This window comes from Alosa sapidissima, chromosome 2 (genome assembly GCF_018492685.1).
Source record: "Alosa sapidissima isolate fAloSap1 chromosome 2, fAloSap1.pri, whole genome shotgun sequence".
In the NCBI taxonomy this organism is placed as follows: domain Eukaryota; kingdom Metazoa; phylum Chordata; class Actinopteri; order Clupeiformes; family Clupeidae; genus Alosa; species Alosa sapidissima.
This window is the reverse complement of record NC_055958.1, coordinates 29,387,912-29,403,832: the sequence shown is the minus strand read 5'-3', so window position 1 is coordinate 29,403,832 and position 15,921 is coordinate 29,387,912. Positions and strand designations below refer to the sequence as shown.

Below are 15,921 nucleotides of genomic sequence, written 5' to 3'. Positions count from 1 at the left end.
AATTGAATGTTCTTGCATTTACAATGAACTCTGTGTATGAAGTAATTAAAAGTAAATAATTGGTCTTCACAGGAAACTACAACGACTTAGTCGAGAAGCGCATTGCTTTCCTCCAGGGAGAGGATTTATGGTCTTCCTTTGGTGAGTCCAGCAAAACGATTTGCCAGGAGAAGAGGGTGATGAAGCAAGGAATGACCGTAAGCTTGATTTATAACAGTAATGGAGCATTGGGAATCTAGTTCACAGATAATAATGCTGTGGCATCATATAATGTGTTTGCCAATTGGATCAGATTCCAAAAATAATTCAGTGGAAATGCATGGATTCCAGTTTCTTCCAGTAGCAGCAACTGGAATCCATGCATTTCCACTGAATTATTTTTGGAATCTGATCCCTTATCATAGCTGTTCATTCTTACTCGTTGCTCGACTTATCGTGACTAAATTCAAGATGGCTGCAAACGCTAAACTTCGTGAAGATACTGTCTGTATAAATCGTCTTGTAAGTAAACTACCAGTGCTTTTTCAAAGTTCTCAATGTCTCGTTTTAAATGTCAGGGCCCTCGGAAGTCTACCAATGAAGTGTGGAGATACATTGAGCCTCGTAAATGGGTGTAAAACAGTGATTTATTTGCATGGCTAGCCCGATGCCGAAGCACCACTATTGAAAAAGATGTTGGTAGCATCGGCTAACTAGCGCCAGATTTTGGAGTGCAGGGGACAAGCCGAGATGGGCTATGAGACATACGTTCACACTCGGTATCATGTTTTGATACACTTTAGGTCAATATCACACCGGAATTCTCCTTTAATACTTCTTGTTTGAATTTCACTGATTGAGCAATATGGCACAACTGAGTGGGGTTGGTAGGGATATAACCACAAGGCCTCTGGCAGACTGCCGCAGGTAACCACAGCCGTGGGTATCTGTACCAACACCATGACCGCAAGTGCCATATTGCTTTTATACATCAGTTCCACTTACATCACGTTTAAGATATCAAATTGTGTTTTCAGTAATTTATGTAGATGTATTTATTTATCTGCTGTAAATGTACTTGCCAAAATACATTAATACAAATATATTTCCATGCAAGATTGATTATATCTGATTATTATCTTAACTGCTTGCTTTAGTAGTTGTGGTTAGCCCAACATTGTTTATTCAATGGCCATTCATCTCCTGCGTCCAAAAGTAAAAGATTCTTGAACTCTAGGCGGCTGCTCTGAGATCTTTCTATACTGAAATCAGTATATTGTTAGCCTGGAAAATCCAGACCCTGGTAATCTAGAAAGATTAAGGGTCTGGGCAAGCGCAATGTAAAGGCCCACTATGACCAATGTGTACTGTCCTTCAACGTTGCAGCCCTGTCTTCATCAGTTTAGCTGGTTCCCCAGAATGTTGGGGTAAACGTAACGTGCATCATTGCTCATTGTTAGAGTGTCTCGCAGAGACAATTCCATTGTGCTCTCGCGTGAACTGTGGATTTCCAGGGTAGTATATTGTACCATTTCATTCATGATATTGTACATCATGGAATTATTAATGGTCATGGAAAAGTAATGGAATTTCACATTTGACTTATAGTGGGAACCCTGGAGGAACATTGAAGTCAGACATGCATGCTAGCGGTGCAAAGGATGAGTAATGGTCCTCATCCAATCAGAAAAGAAATTAAGTCAAATCAGATCTAGCTGTTGTGAAATGACATTCATATATGTGCTATTTTCCGACACAATGTGATACTTATTCTTTGTGTCATAATGTGATACTGACCCTTTTTATACTGCATCCTTGTTTTAGAGCTGCCAGAACTGGTGTCATCACTGAAAGCAGTCATAAACAAAATGGCAGATTCATCTATTTCCTCCAGCCAAAGTGACTCACCACGCACTAGCAGTGACACTGGCAGTGAAGACATGGTATGTCCTTAAAAAATCAGGGATTTTGCTGCATTTGCGGGTTGTTACTTACTTACTTACTGCCCTTTATGCCTACTGGCAGCTATTATTTGAGGGTTGTAATATTAAATAAATGTGAAATCTTACACTGCAGAAACGGCTTATCTAACCAAGTGTTATTCATTTTCAAAAGTAAAAACAATGTAGTTATGTATCTTGAATATGTATGTATGTAGTTAGGTATTGTTTTCAGTATAAAAGACTAACCGAGGGCTTTATTGTAAAATCATTTGACTTATTTCAATAGGAGTTTGATTATCGTTATGCAAACAAGCAAATTTGCCTACCAGTGTGCTAAGCAAATTTGGCTGGCAGAAATAAGTACAATTCTTAAAAGTCAAAATGATATTACGAAAAAGGACGACGTAAGTGTGTTTATAGTGAAAACAATACCAACTAGCTTTTTATTATCTGCTGTGTAGAATTTCTGACTTATTTGCCAATTCTTTCTTATGATTGGGTTCAATGACCTAAAAATCATACAAGATGCTGGTATTACTGATTGTGTTAAAACACTTGAAGCCAAGACAGGTGCCAACTTGCCCTATAGATAAGTGTTTGTAATGTACCTTTTTTCTTAATCTGCTTGTGGGTTTTCACAGATATCATTGGGCACCTCGTCAGTGCAAGTGGCAAAACGTCTGTATCAGAGGCTGAGTGGGAGGAGGATGTCCCTCTTCACACAGGAACTGGCCACATCGGTGTTTGGGAGGGAAACTTTGGCTAAAACAACCCTCACAGGCAAAGGGAAAAAGGGCGAGCTGAAGGAGCAGCTTGACCCAGAAAAAACCAACGCAATTATAGGTACAGTAATGTCATAATTATGAATGCAAATCCATAGTCATGATTAGTGTTGGGCAAGTTACTTTAAAAAGGTAGTTACAGTTACTACTTCTACTACTACTACTACTACTACTACTACTACAGTTACTACTACTACTTCTTCTTCCAAAAAGTAACAAAATTAGATACTCAGTTACAAATTAGAAAAGTAACTAGTTACTTCCGAAAGTAACGTTTGCGTTACTTTCAAGTAAATTTTTACATGCTCAAATGTGACCCCACCTCCACCCCTCTTTAACGGAACTTAAAATACATGTGCATTGTGCATGTTGAATTATTTATGATAAATCTGAATATTATAATGAAAAGGACACTTAATACAATATATTATTGACAGAAACAATGTACACAAAACTGTTAATGTGGGACAAATAGTCTTCAATCAAATGCCATGTATGTAGATATTATGTTTATAGTGTATCGATACTATAACACAATAAATGTTTTGGAACTTTTAATATTTATTGCCCCTCAAGTATATTGGGCGTCTAGTTCGAAAACGTCTTTCTACACGGTAGGGCTACCCTTCCTCTGTCCTCTGACCTTCTCTCCCTCTGGCCACTATTTTGGCAATAGTGCCCTGATAGTGCCCAGTTCGGTCTGAGACAAAACGGGTGGTGGGGCCTTAAAATCAAGCTTCAGATGCTTAGGTTTTGTGGCACTGTCTCCTCCATCGGTGGTCTTGGCCACTAATTTCGTGGATTCATGCAACGTAGAAAGATTTTTGAGTATGTTTGAATTATGCTACTTTACACCGACATGGATAGGTACTTTTGCCTAGGGCATAATGTGCATTTCACGATTACATTTGTTCCTTTCATTTCTTGGAGAGGAAAGTAGGCTGATGGCTAGACTTTAATTTAGAGAAGTCTACTTTTGGATTATTTGAGCTCGCCATAGCCTAGCCTACCTGTCTGTCGTTGACTGCTTAGACGTGCTTCTGTTGCTCGTTGTGTGTCCAAATATGCGTGCTTTCGAACACCCGCCCAACTCTACCACTGATTGGCTTACCATGACATTTTACTCAACCTCAGCCAATTGTCAGCATTTATATACTTGTCTCGTGCACTCATAGACACTACTGCCCACGAACCAAGGAAGAACAGTTAAAGCTGCAGTTGGCAAGTCTGACAGATTGAGGGGACTTAGCCAAAATGTTGAATGTTTACAACTCTCATGCCCCTTCCCCACTAACACGAGCACCCTCTCATCGAGTTTGTGCTTGTCAGTGCGCAGCAGACTGTGATTGACAGTCAGATCTCACACAGCCCTGCTCTGATTGGACCAGAAGAACCGGGAGCTGTGGATTTTTGCAAAACAAATAACAAATATCTAGGTGGAGGTAGAATTTTTGTTTTTTTTTAAACCGGCTGTTTTATGTTCTGTCAGAGTATAGTGTCTGTTTCAGGTATATGATGAAAAAAATCTGTCTCAGGCTTTAAGCATACAATCTGGCTCTCTTAAGACTACTATTTCCTCTGCCCACAACTGTTTCAAAATAAATCCGCACTACAATAATTCACTATTAAATAATTTAACTATTTAAACTACTCAACTATTTAACTGTTCAGCCATTTCAACTGTCAGTTGTTATCAACTATGACTCCTGCCAACTGTTTCCAAACAAAAGTTTGTTTGGCATTTTATGTTAATATACAGTATGTTTATATTTTCATGCACTGGTAATTTCCTCGAAATTACATTTTCTAGTTATTATTCTTCCCACCAAATTTCTGCGTCTAATTCAGCTTTAACCGTTTAACGTATAAACTTCGTTCAAACTTTGTAACGTAGGTCTTGAAAAGGACACGTGGGGAATGTATTTTCCACTTTTGTAAACTTTATACTTTTTGAGATATTAATAAAAACAGACTTTGCATTAGCACTATGACATCACAATGGACTAATTAACTTGATTTGCACCTGTATCAACTTCCAGCTGCTCACTATTAGGACCCATCAAAGGGCCAGTTAAACTGACACAGATCCAGGGCCATACAAAACAGACAGTTGCATTCGCCTCTAGAGCACTGACCGAGTGCGAACGCAAGTACTCTACAATTGAAAAAGAGGCTTTAGCGTGTGTCTGGGCAACTGAAAAGTGGCGCACTTACCTGTGGGGGTCACTTTACTTTAAGAACAGATCACAGCCCTCTGACTACCTTACTCTCAACCAAAGGCCTTGGACGTGCAGGCATGAGAATAGCCCAATGGTCTGCTCGCCTGTTGTGCTTTAACTATAATTAAGCAATATAGCACGAGTGAGAGTGGGGTTGGTCATGGATATTCCCACGGGTGTTGTTCGGCCGTAGCCACGAGGCCGGAGGCCGAGTGGCGCAGGCAACAACAGCCGTGGGAATATCCATGACCAATCCCACGATCACGAGTGCTATATTGCTTTTATACAACAATTCTACCACAAACTAAATAATCTGAAAACACCCCATTATTGTTTAAAAACGTTAATTTCGACATCGTTCTTACGCATCAAAAAATAGTTCCCTTTTCAATAGACAGCGTCTTGGTTGCTAGATAACCAACATTCCAGACCCCTCGTTACGGGTCTTTGTGGTTTACATGTCTTCTTGAAAGAAATGTGGAAATCACATTCATATCTAGGTTTGCTGCATGCATGTTACAAGGACACTGGGCCATGTCATGTAAGGGACATGGTACTGCAAAAAAACGGAAACATAGTCTACATTGCAGAACCACTCAACTTTATTAATGTATAGTGAATAAATGTTACACTACTGTGCACAGCCTGATGTGACGATGCTAGCACGTTAGCAGCGGTTAGCTAATTATGCTAATGTTAGTTATCTACAAATCTCCTCCAAGTGACAATCATATTATACACAATGCTGGCAATGCTGAGAACAATTAGCATCCTCGTTTATCTTACTTACATTGAGTTGACTGTGTGGCTTACTCCACAGATGTGGTGAAGCACTGTTTCGTTATGGTTTGCTAAGGAGTAACCCATTGCTTGAAATAGTGGAGAGCTGGGTGTCAAATCTTCGCATTGTATCGCGGAGTGATTTATTATTAGCTGTGCTGAGTCTGAGTTGAAATGTCCAGGGATATTCCAACTCATGGAATGTCTCTCGGCCAATCAGAAACAAATAAATTGTTCCATAAAACCCAATTGTTGTATAACACTGAATACAAACCAGGGCGAGAAAATGATACAGCGGATTGCTTGTCACGTCTGCCTCTTCCCATTACAAAAGAACATAAAGATCCTGAGCTGGAGATGGTGGCTGTTGTGTCAGCTGACTTTGCAGCTGTCACGGCTGAAGAGCTCTCAAGATCCTGTGATGCATGCCCTGTCCTACAGAAGGTGAGACACTACATTTCTAAAGGATGGCCTGGGAGTGCAAAAAGCCTAGATCCTGTCATCACACCTTACTTTCGTATCCAGAATGAACTGGCTGTGCAGGATAGTTACATAATTCGCGGCACTCATCGTGTGATCGTACCTCAAGCTCTGCAATCAAAGCTCATTCAGTTAGCTAATGCCACACACCAAGGGATCGTTCGCACAAAACAAAGACTGAGAAACTTGTATTGGTGGCCTGGCATAGATTCACAGGTTGAGTCTGCCATTAAGTCATGCTCTACCTGCCTGCAGCATGACAAAACTGCCATCACCCGTGCTGCCCCGCTACAACCTGTTCCTACTCCAACTGCAGCCTGGGAAAAGGTAGCTGTGGATATTGTGGGACCTATTCAAACTGCACCTCCTGACTGCCGCTTTGCGATAACTCTCATTGACTACTATAGCCGATGGCCTGAGATTGCCTTCTGTTCAGGTATTACCTCAATGACTGTTATGAACTTTCTTGCCACTGTGTTTAGTAGGGAAGGAAATCCACTCGAACTGGTCACTGACAATGGCCCTCAGTTTGTTTCAGCTGAGTTTGAATCCTTCCTTGCTGACAGAGATATCAAGCATTGCCGCAGCTCCGTGTATTACCCACAAGCAAATGGGGAAATAGAACGCTTCAACAGAGTATTCAAGGACTGCTTACAGACAGAAGGTAAACCTTTGAAAGCCTTTGTCACTGAGTTTTTGCACACATACAGAGCCACTCCCCATGCTATGACCTCAGTGTCTCCTGCCGAGCTACTGCATGGTAGACCACTCAATACAAAGCTGCATATCAGAGGTCTCCACTCCACATTGCCTCTTACAGAGCACACAAACCTGAAACAGAACAGTGTGTTTCACTAATTCACGGACTGGGATAAATGCAGAGACCAAATTTCCCTCACGAGATCAAAAGAGTATATATACTTATACTTATACTTTGCTTATGTGAAGCACATTGCATGACCCCTGTGTCTGAAACGTGCTAGGCTAAATAAATTGCCTTAAAGGACCTAATAGAAAAGCTCTCACATTAATTCTGCAATCGAAGACCAGATACAAAGCCAACAAATGAATAACCATCTCAAACCTTGCCTCCCTGTGGTCCAGACACACATACAAATGAGAACAAGTTGGATTGAACTAAGGATTTTTATTGACGAACGACTCAAATAAATTCAGAAAACATGTAGAGGTTCTCTCAAGCAACTGCTCTTGTTGAGAAAACAGTTGAGGGGGGGGGGGGGGGGGGGGGTGTTAAGATCAGCTACAATTGCTTAACTGGAACTTTGAAATAGATTCTGGGCATCCACTGTCCTTAAACAAGGCTGTTAGATAGATAGATCGATAGATAGATACTTTATTGATCCCAAGGGGAAATTCAAGGATGTTCATCCCTGTACTTCATTTTCAGATTATAACATTTCTTGGCACACTGGGAGGGGCTGACCAAAATTCTTGAATTGTGTGCATGTGTGCGTGTACATGTTTATGTTTATGTGTGTGTGGGTGGGTGTGTGTGCGTGCATGTGTGTGTTTGCCTGTTTATGTGCCTGTGTGTGTGCATGTGCATGCATGCGTATATATGTCTACTGTGTGAGTATGTGTCATACGTAAGATTACTGTGAATGTATGTGTGTGCGTGTGTATCTGTTTATGCACATGTGTGCATATGGAATGGGTTTACATGACCCCTGGAGGCAAACATACGCAAAAAATTGGTCATCCTAGGCCCTATGGTTCTCAAGATATTCACAGAAAACTGTGTCTGCCCTACCCTCCTTTCGGGGGGTCCAGTCCAGCGGGGGGGCTACAGATCAAAACGAAAACAGGAGGTTCCATGCTATCCATGTGGGGTTACATGCCCACCAAGTTTCGCGTACCCCGGCGGTCTTACAGTGTCCCGGGAATCCTTGACGGAAACTTGGACATGCGAAAAAGAAAAAAAAAAAAAAAGAAAATCTGACTAAACCTATATGACCGCCGCTTCGCTGCGCTGCGGTCATAAGCGGTCATAACAATAACGCTCACATCTAGGTGTTTTTTGTGTCTGTGTCTGTTCTGTTGAGTAAACCTGTTGAACTTGTGAGACAGCTTAATTCCTAACAATTAGCCATTACATTTTCATTAAATGACATACAATTAGGCTACCACTTACATTTAAACGCCGAAGCCCCCACCACTGCTTTTGAATTTGAACAGATGTGAAAAAGGAAAAAAAAAAGAAAAAAATCTGACTAAACCTATATGACCGCCACTTCATAATAATATGAACCGGCGGTCATAATAATAGGTTAACCAAACGTGACAGTACAACGAATCCTTGCGATACTGGGTTGGAGGAGGTGGTAGGGGGACAGTTGGTACTGTAAGTGTTCTTAACAGTCTTCTGTAATAAACTCCGGGTTCACTAACTACGTTGTTAGTGCTTCGTTTTATGTGTAGGGACCCTGAGCAAGCTGCTGACGAGGTTTGCTGCTGTTTTGAACAATATTATTGGTTAAAAAATTCTATTATGGAATTCTATTATTTAGCTCACCGCCCTTAGCTAATCCACTGTTTGCGATTTGGGGCTATAGCGTATACCAGTGACGGTTCTAGTCAAATTTTACTAGGGGGGCCAATGACGGGCCTATGATTAACCAGGGGGGCACATTAAAATGGCAACAAATGATTTTTTAAAGATGATAAACTTTATTTAACTTTAAAATCATATATTTATTTATGTTCGAAAAGAGTGAGTGCAGGTGCTAGAGAGGTAGGGCCATAACACATGAAAAATACAGTACAGGGTACAAATACAAGGTGTCAAGTCAATGTGAACAAACCTTCAGGGTACTACAACGGGTACAACAATGTGCCATTTCCTATTTGTGGATCAATTGAATGTTAATAAACACTTCACTACAGCAACAAGATACGGCGGTTGTGCTGTCTGGCAAAACGGCCCACAAATGCATCAAGATCCAGAGCCTTGGCCCTTCTGGACTCTATGCTCAGGACACCAAGATCACTGAGTCTCTCATCAGTAGTGGTGGAATGCAGATATGATTTTATCAGTTTGAGTGTGGAGAAACTGTATTTGCAGGAGGCTGAGCTTACAGGAAGGGTTACAGCAATCTTGCACAGTCTAAAGAGCTCAAAGAAAACTTCCCTGTATGGCTCAATAAAACAAACCAGCTTAACTGTACTGCATGGCTTTTTAACTTCACCACTCTGTATTTTTCTGTCCAAAACTCTCTTAAATTGATAAAGCTCTTGCCCTAAATCATCAATGTCTGCATTATACAAACGGCCAAATGAAAAAAAATTGCTCTCCTTTAAAAAGACATTATTCTGGGGATTGAGTGACTGTATGCTTCTCATGAGCTCACAGTTGGTATTGGAGAAACGTCTGTTCAACTCATTGAGCATGCTGTCAATTACAGGATAGAAAAATGACGTGCGAAACATATCATTGTCACGTTCTACCTCCCTCTGACCAACAGTGCTTAGTGTGCAGTAGCCACTGACTCTAGAGCTCAGCATTTTCTGACGTTTCACCACTGACGTTGTTGCAGAATCACACTGCTCACAAATATTCAATGCTTCATCCCACAACTTATCAAAGAAAGACTCCTGCCTGTGGTCTTTCAATGTCTGGACTAAAACATTTACTAAGTCAACAGCTCTTAACAGATCAATGGTTTGTGACTGTAGCATGTCAGACAGTAGCTTTGTCTCCCCAAACAACTTACGCAGAGTAACAAGGTGCCAATTCTAGGTCAATTTGAGCCAGAAGACCTCGGGCCTCAACAGTTTATTCACCATGACGTTCTTGAGCAACCTCTAGCAGCAGTCGTTTAAGGGCAGGTAGTGTCCATAATATTACGTAGGGCTAAAAATCGGCATGTCCAACGTGTGTCGCTTAAACGTTGCAGCTCTCTTGTTCTGCCATACATTTCTCTTTGAAGAGACAGCCATTTTGGGTGCACATATGAGCCAGAGGTAAAGATATAAAGACTATAACAAAGAAAAGAAACTCCTCTGTTTCTGGGACTACATCAACTAACACTAAATTGAGGCAATGTGCACTACAATGGATGTAGAAGGCAAATTTAGCCTGTTCTTTGATTCTTGCCTGAACCCCTGAATGCTTACTGCTCATCGTACGCTTGGCCTACAAGGTTATTTTTGTAGTTCAGGCCATAACGTTCTAGTAAGTGCACTATTTTTTTCCAGTAAGCCCTGCTGCATCTAACCTTTCTGCAGATTCAAAACGGAGAAAACTCTCCTTAATGGCCCCATTGTAATAGTACCTGAGTGTGAAAGAAACCTGCTCCATTTTGGAAATATCCTTTGTTTCGTCTGCCACGATGCTAAAAACCTCACTGTTCTTCACTTAGTCTATGATTTCAGACCTAACCATCTCTGCCAGACAACCCAAAACCTCATTCTGGATAATCTTGCTTATGTACTTTGCATTGTGAATGGAAGTTAATCTTTTAACAACTGTGTTAAGAATTGCCCTAAAGTTTTCTTTGTTAATGGACTTTTCAGATTCATCGTGTCCTCTTCGAGCTATGTTTTGCGTAGCTGTAAGTAACAGCACTTCCCCAACTGTCTTAATGTATTCCCGATTTTCTTGTACTTAGTGTGTTCTTTGTCAAGGAGATCTGCTAGTGTTGCATCAGTTTTAACAGCTCTTTGATAATCCCTCCATGCCATCATTGCACACTTGTGTCGTTCAGACTTTGCATGTACTGAAAACTAGAGATGCACCGATATGGAATTTTAGGGCCGATAACGATAACCGATATTTATTGGTTTGGTGGGGCGATACCGATAATATTACTCTTGAAAAAAAAAAAATTGTAAAAAGTGATTTGGGCAAAGCATTTAATAAGCATAATTTTATTGCAGTAATTTTACCTACCACCAAATGATGGACAGAACTCATAAGTCCTCAATAGTGCGGCAGTCAACAACATAACAGTAGCCTTGTCACGGACAGAAGACGACCCAAGAGCGCAAGTTCAAATTCAGAGTCTTTTTATTGAAGGGTTCAGGGGGGAAGAGGAGTGAGAGAATCGTGAGGTCTTGGAGGTTCCGGTTCCAGGGGTGCTAGGAGTGCCAGGGGTTCTCGGGGCTCTGGGGTTTTTCAGGGTCCTGTGGGTTACCTGGGCTCCGGGGGTCACCTAGTTTCCGGGGGGGTTCCAGTCCAAGGTGCGGAGTGTGTGGGTCCCCCAGTGATCGAGCGGCGTCTCGGGCTGAGGGTGGTGACGCGTCTGGGCTCGCTCGTCTGGTGGTCGGAGGCCTGGGGGAACACACACACACACAACAGCAAGATGAACAGCAGGCAGTAGTACAGACCAGGGCTAGGCACTAAACGTGGTGAGAGACAGAAGGCAGATTCGAGTTACCGGGGGGGCTGAAGATCGGAGAGTAATCGAGAAGATCCGGAAGGCAGGTCGGGATAACTGGGGCAGTAGAACAGGGAGGCAGTCAAGAATGGATCCGAATCACAGGTGGCAGGCAGGCAGGCAGGCAGGCAGGCAGGCAGGCAGGCAGGCAGGCAGGCAGGCAGGCAGGCAGGTTACTGGTCCAGGTTTTGAAGACGATCTGACAGGGCTTGGCTGAAAAACAGGGCTTTATATACTGGGAGAGGTTAGTGGAGAAATGCAGTGCAGCTGGCAGAGTAATTAGAGCAGAGTGGGGCAAGGTGAGGATGGTGAGTGGGAAATGCAGCGCAGCTGGCCAGGTAACAAGAGCAGAGCAGGGCGGAGCCAGGTGGAGCTTGTTAGGCAGAGTAGAGAGAGAGTGAGCAGAGTGGCAGAGAATTGAATTCAATTAAGGTTGTTACCAAGGAGAGAGAATGCTCATGACAAGCCTAGCCCTACAGTATGTGTGGCTCCTTTAAGTGAACTGACGTCAGTGAATTGCGAGTGAGTGGCTAGAGAGTTTGAATCGTTTTAATTTAGGACTAAACGCTCATAAACGGCTCAGCTGGGAATAAGGTACAGTATAGTGACCAAATCATAGTTTGTGAGGGAAACTTAGGTTTAGTTTCAACTGCGGGTAACTGAATAAAGCTGCAACTCCTCAGACTGTAGCTTATGTCCATCTACTCTGTTGCGCACAACCTGCTGCAGCAGAAAAGAAAGGCCCGAAGGTTTTAATAACTTATTATGATGACCTGTCTGGAACTGAAGCAGGAATGGTTAGCATATCTCTAGGTAGTAATACAAAACCCAAGCTAACGTAATGCAAATATAATACTAAAACCCAATTTAGAACTAGGCCTACTTATGTACTCGTCCCACTAACGAGTTTGCTTATTTGTTTCCCCGACCAGCGCTCATTCACTTCCATTCGGGCACCGAAAGTGAAAGTCAGTAGGGGAAGGGCAAACTCTGTTTACGTGGCTGCAGCAGTGCACGCGACCGGCACCTGAGCTGAGCCTGCATAAGCGGCCCTAGAAGGAGATTGTCGCAGTTGTCATATGAGACGACGTTGTCGGAAAAGGTGAGTTTGTGATGTATAACAAACGAACGATCATCGTCATCAAGTTTTATGAAATGAATTAAAATCTTCATAAATCCAGGCTGAGTTTGCCACGTTTAGCCTAAATAATCAGACATATAGCTTGCAGAGAAGCCAGCTCCACACCACCAGACTGAAAGAACGACTGCTTTCTGAGCTTCCACATCTGAGGGCACATTCACGCGGAAGAGACACAATCCTGAGTTTTGAGAAGGACATTGGACCAGCCTGTCAAACTGACAGTGATGCCATGCACTTAATGCAAGCAGCACAAGTAGTGCGCAAAGAGATCCTTAATTCATCTTTCTCCTTTGACGGGTCATTCAAAGAAAACTGCCAGCAGAGGGCTGTGCCACCATCTCTCTTGGCCTTCATCAACATGGTACTTGATGGTACAAACATTGAGCATCAGTCCACCACAAAACCTGCCCTCCAACAATCTCCCAATTGATAGTCTTTAACAGTAAGAAGTAATTAATTAGTAGTAATTAAAGACACAGCCTTATATTAACATGCTAGCTACAAAAGTGTTCAAGCCCGGTTGACTGGCTTTTTAACTAGGCTACTCTGTTAACATTACCTATTTCAGCCATAACAAATTTCACATTACCAAGCTGACATATCTACAATATACTCTGTTCAATCATTAAACTAGCTTCAGCTCACATAAATGTTCCAGACTGTCTTCTAGTTTAGCTAGGATAATTATTTTGATCAATGTCCATGATGTTTACCTCAAAAGCTAACTACCAAGGAAAACTCCTTCCTGGCTATGGTTAAATTAATTTGCAACATGAATAATATTATGTAATTATGTAATAATATTGTTTGTTCATAGTCAATATGTTTACCTGTTAGAATATGTCGATTGAAGTGCTCTCTACATTGTGCGTACTGTGGCCTGTAGCAACAACTCTCTAAAGCAGGGTTTTTTTTAACCAGCGGTGGTATTGCAGGTGGTCTGTGAAAATGGTCTAGAGGGGTCACCTGTGGATAATTCTGTGCTGTGAAGAAATGAAATTAGCCACAAATCTCATGAAATAACAACTAATAACTGAATAATACAGCGACAACAAAGAAATGAATTGGGATACATAAAAAATGAATATTTTGATGTTATGTTTACCTTGACCTTTACATAAATGCATTTTCTTGAACTCTGGTGGTTTCAAAGTTATCCGATACAGAATGGGCACCCAAAAGTTAGTGGGAAATGACACCTTAAGTGTTTTTCTACTGTGTCTGGTTCCAACGTGAGGCACTTTTGAATATTATTGGTGGCCATCTTGGATTTGACCTCTCCCAGGCCTCAGAGGTCAAATTTGACTTCCCTCCCAATCTGAAAATAAACCTCATGGTATAACCTAACTATGGTAGAAGTTTCATGTTTCTTTCAAAAAGTGCACAATTCCCCTTGATTTGAGGGCTTAACCGCTGTACTAAATAGCAACCAAGCTCAAGTAGCTCAGTGTAGCCAGACTGACCTTAGGCTACGTAGGCCTAAATTAGGACGCAAGTTATCGGCCAGAATTCTGTTATCGGACCGATAATAATATTTTCATTTTTTCACTTATCGGCCAATAATATATCGGCCGCCGATATGTCGTGCGTCCCTACTGAAAACCCTGCATCTCTCATAGTTGCTTTTTTCCAGTTTCTAAAACCAGATGTTGAAACAAAAACAGTGTCTGGGGCATTTGGTGTGCTAAAATGTCTACATGCAAAGCAATATGTAGAGTTCATCATGACAGAATACTCAAGCCATGGATAAAGATTGTACCATTTTGGTCTGAAGCTCCGTCTTCTGTCCCCCATTAAAGTGATTGAGAATGTATTCAGGTTGGGCTGTACTGGTTCATCATTCTTGGACTTGCTGATATCTGTAGAAAGATGTACAGTAAACATGGGGCTCAACTACAATATTTATTTATGCATGTCTGCATGTATTACAAAATGTAGGCCAAGTATTTTAAGAAAAGAAACATTAGAGCCATATTGATAGACAATTTACAGCAGAAAGCACCATTTTAATGATACACAGTAGGCCTACAATGAAATTGTCATTACACTGCTTTGCAAATAGTAAGAACCTTCATCACAAACCTGATAGTGTAGTACTTGATCCACTTGCTGTCCCTCTGGCTGTTCCTCTCTCTGTCCCTGTATGTTTTCTTCCTCCTCACCCTCTTCTTCATCCTCCTTACCAGGCTTGGAATTTCACCATTTTAGGGGCAAGGCCACTTGGCCTTCAGTTGGGCATATTTGGTGGGGGGCACAAAGGCCACATGTCAGGGCACCAAGGCCAAAGTTACAGTATACAGGCTATAAAAATGATCAAAATTGTATTTAGCCTATTCACAGCAGTAGACCTGCATCACTATATGAAACATTACAAAAACATGAAACATGACATAGACATTTACAGATATCTAGGCTATATTTAACATTTATTTTATATTTGGTCTGTTGTGAAATCATGTATTGAACAATTTAAGCACAGCTCAGCTTTAAGAAACTCAAATAGCCTAGAATAGATGCATGCTTAGCATTTTGTGATCATTAAGGCTACTTTAACAAACTCGTAGTCAGCTGTATATCCTCTGATTTTAATATTTACCGACATCTAGGCGATATTTGTAACACTGATTTTGTATTTGGCCTGTTATGAAATCACGTTATGAAAATTTAAACACATTGTGAAACTTAAAGACCAAATTTGGCATGCATGTCGAAATTTGCTGCAAATTCAAAACCGGATTACTCTGGAACAGTGGTGGAGGAAGTACTGAATCTCAGTACTTAAGTAAAAGTACAAATACACAGAGAAATATTTACTTTAGTAAAAGTAAAAGTACCACAATGACAACCCTACTTAAGTAAAAGTAAAAAGTACCTGCTTTTAAATGTACTTTAAGTATTAAAAGTAAAAGTATTTGCATAATGATTTATTCTCTTAATATCTATATTCTAAAAGAAAGATTAGTATGGGCTGTGGCATTTTAATTAAGCTAGTTTTAGGTTATAGCCTACTCGACTAGATTTAAGCTAATGCAATTGTGCTTATCATCTGTGGCCCAGTTTACATTCTGACATTCTCTGAAAATTAGAGACTGTAATTCTGGTTATCTACTAGGGCGATCTGCTGAGTAAAATATCATTCAGTAAAACACGAGAGCCTGAAGTTTAACGGGGTAGACAAGGGAAACGTCGGGTGGATCGTAA

The 15,921-nt window shown here is 41.2% G+C and overlaps 2 long non-coding RNA genes across 2 annotated transcripts; both read right to left on the bottom strand.

The window, feature by feature from the left end:
• Nucleotides 1-4,115: 4,115 nt before the first annotated feature.
• Nucleotides 4,116-15,415, bottom strand: LOC121699054. The gene is made up of 3 exons (XR_006026936.1): nt 15,403-15,415; nt 6,489-6,500; nt 4,116-4,234 (listed from the first exon to the last, which is right to left on the bottom strand). It is a non-coding gene; the product is annotated as an uncharacterized LOC121699054 (long non-coding RNA).
• LOC121699056 lies at nt 11,188-11,624 on the bottom strand. The gene is made up of 2 exons (XR_006026937.1): nt 11,580-11,624; nt 11,188-11,473 (listed from the first exon to the last, which is right to left on the bottom strand). It is a non-coding gene; the product is annotated as an uncharacterized LOC121699056 (long non-coding RNA).
• Nucleotides 15,416-15,921: the final 506 nt, after the last annotated feature.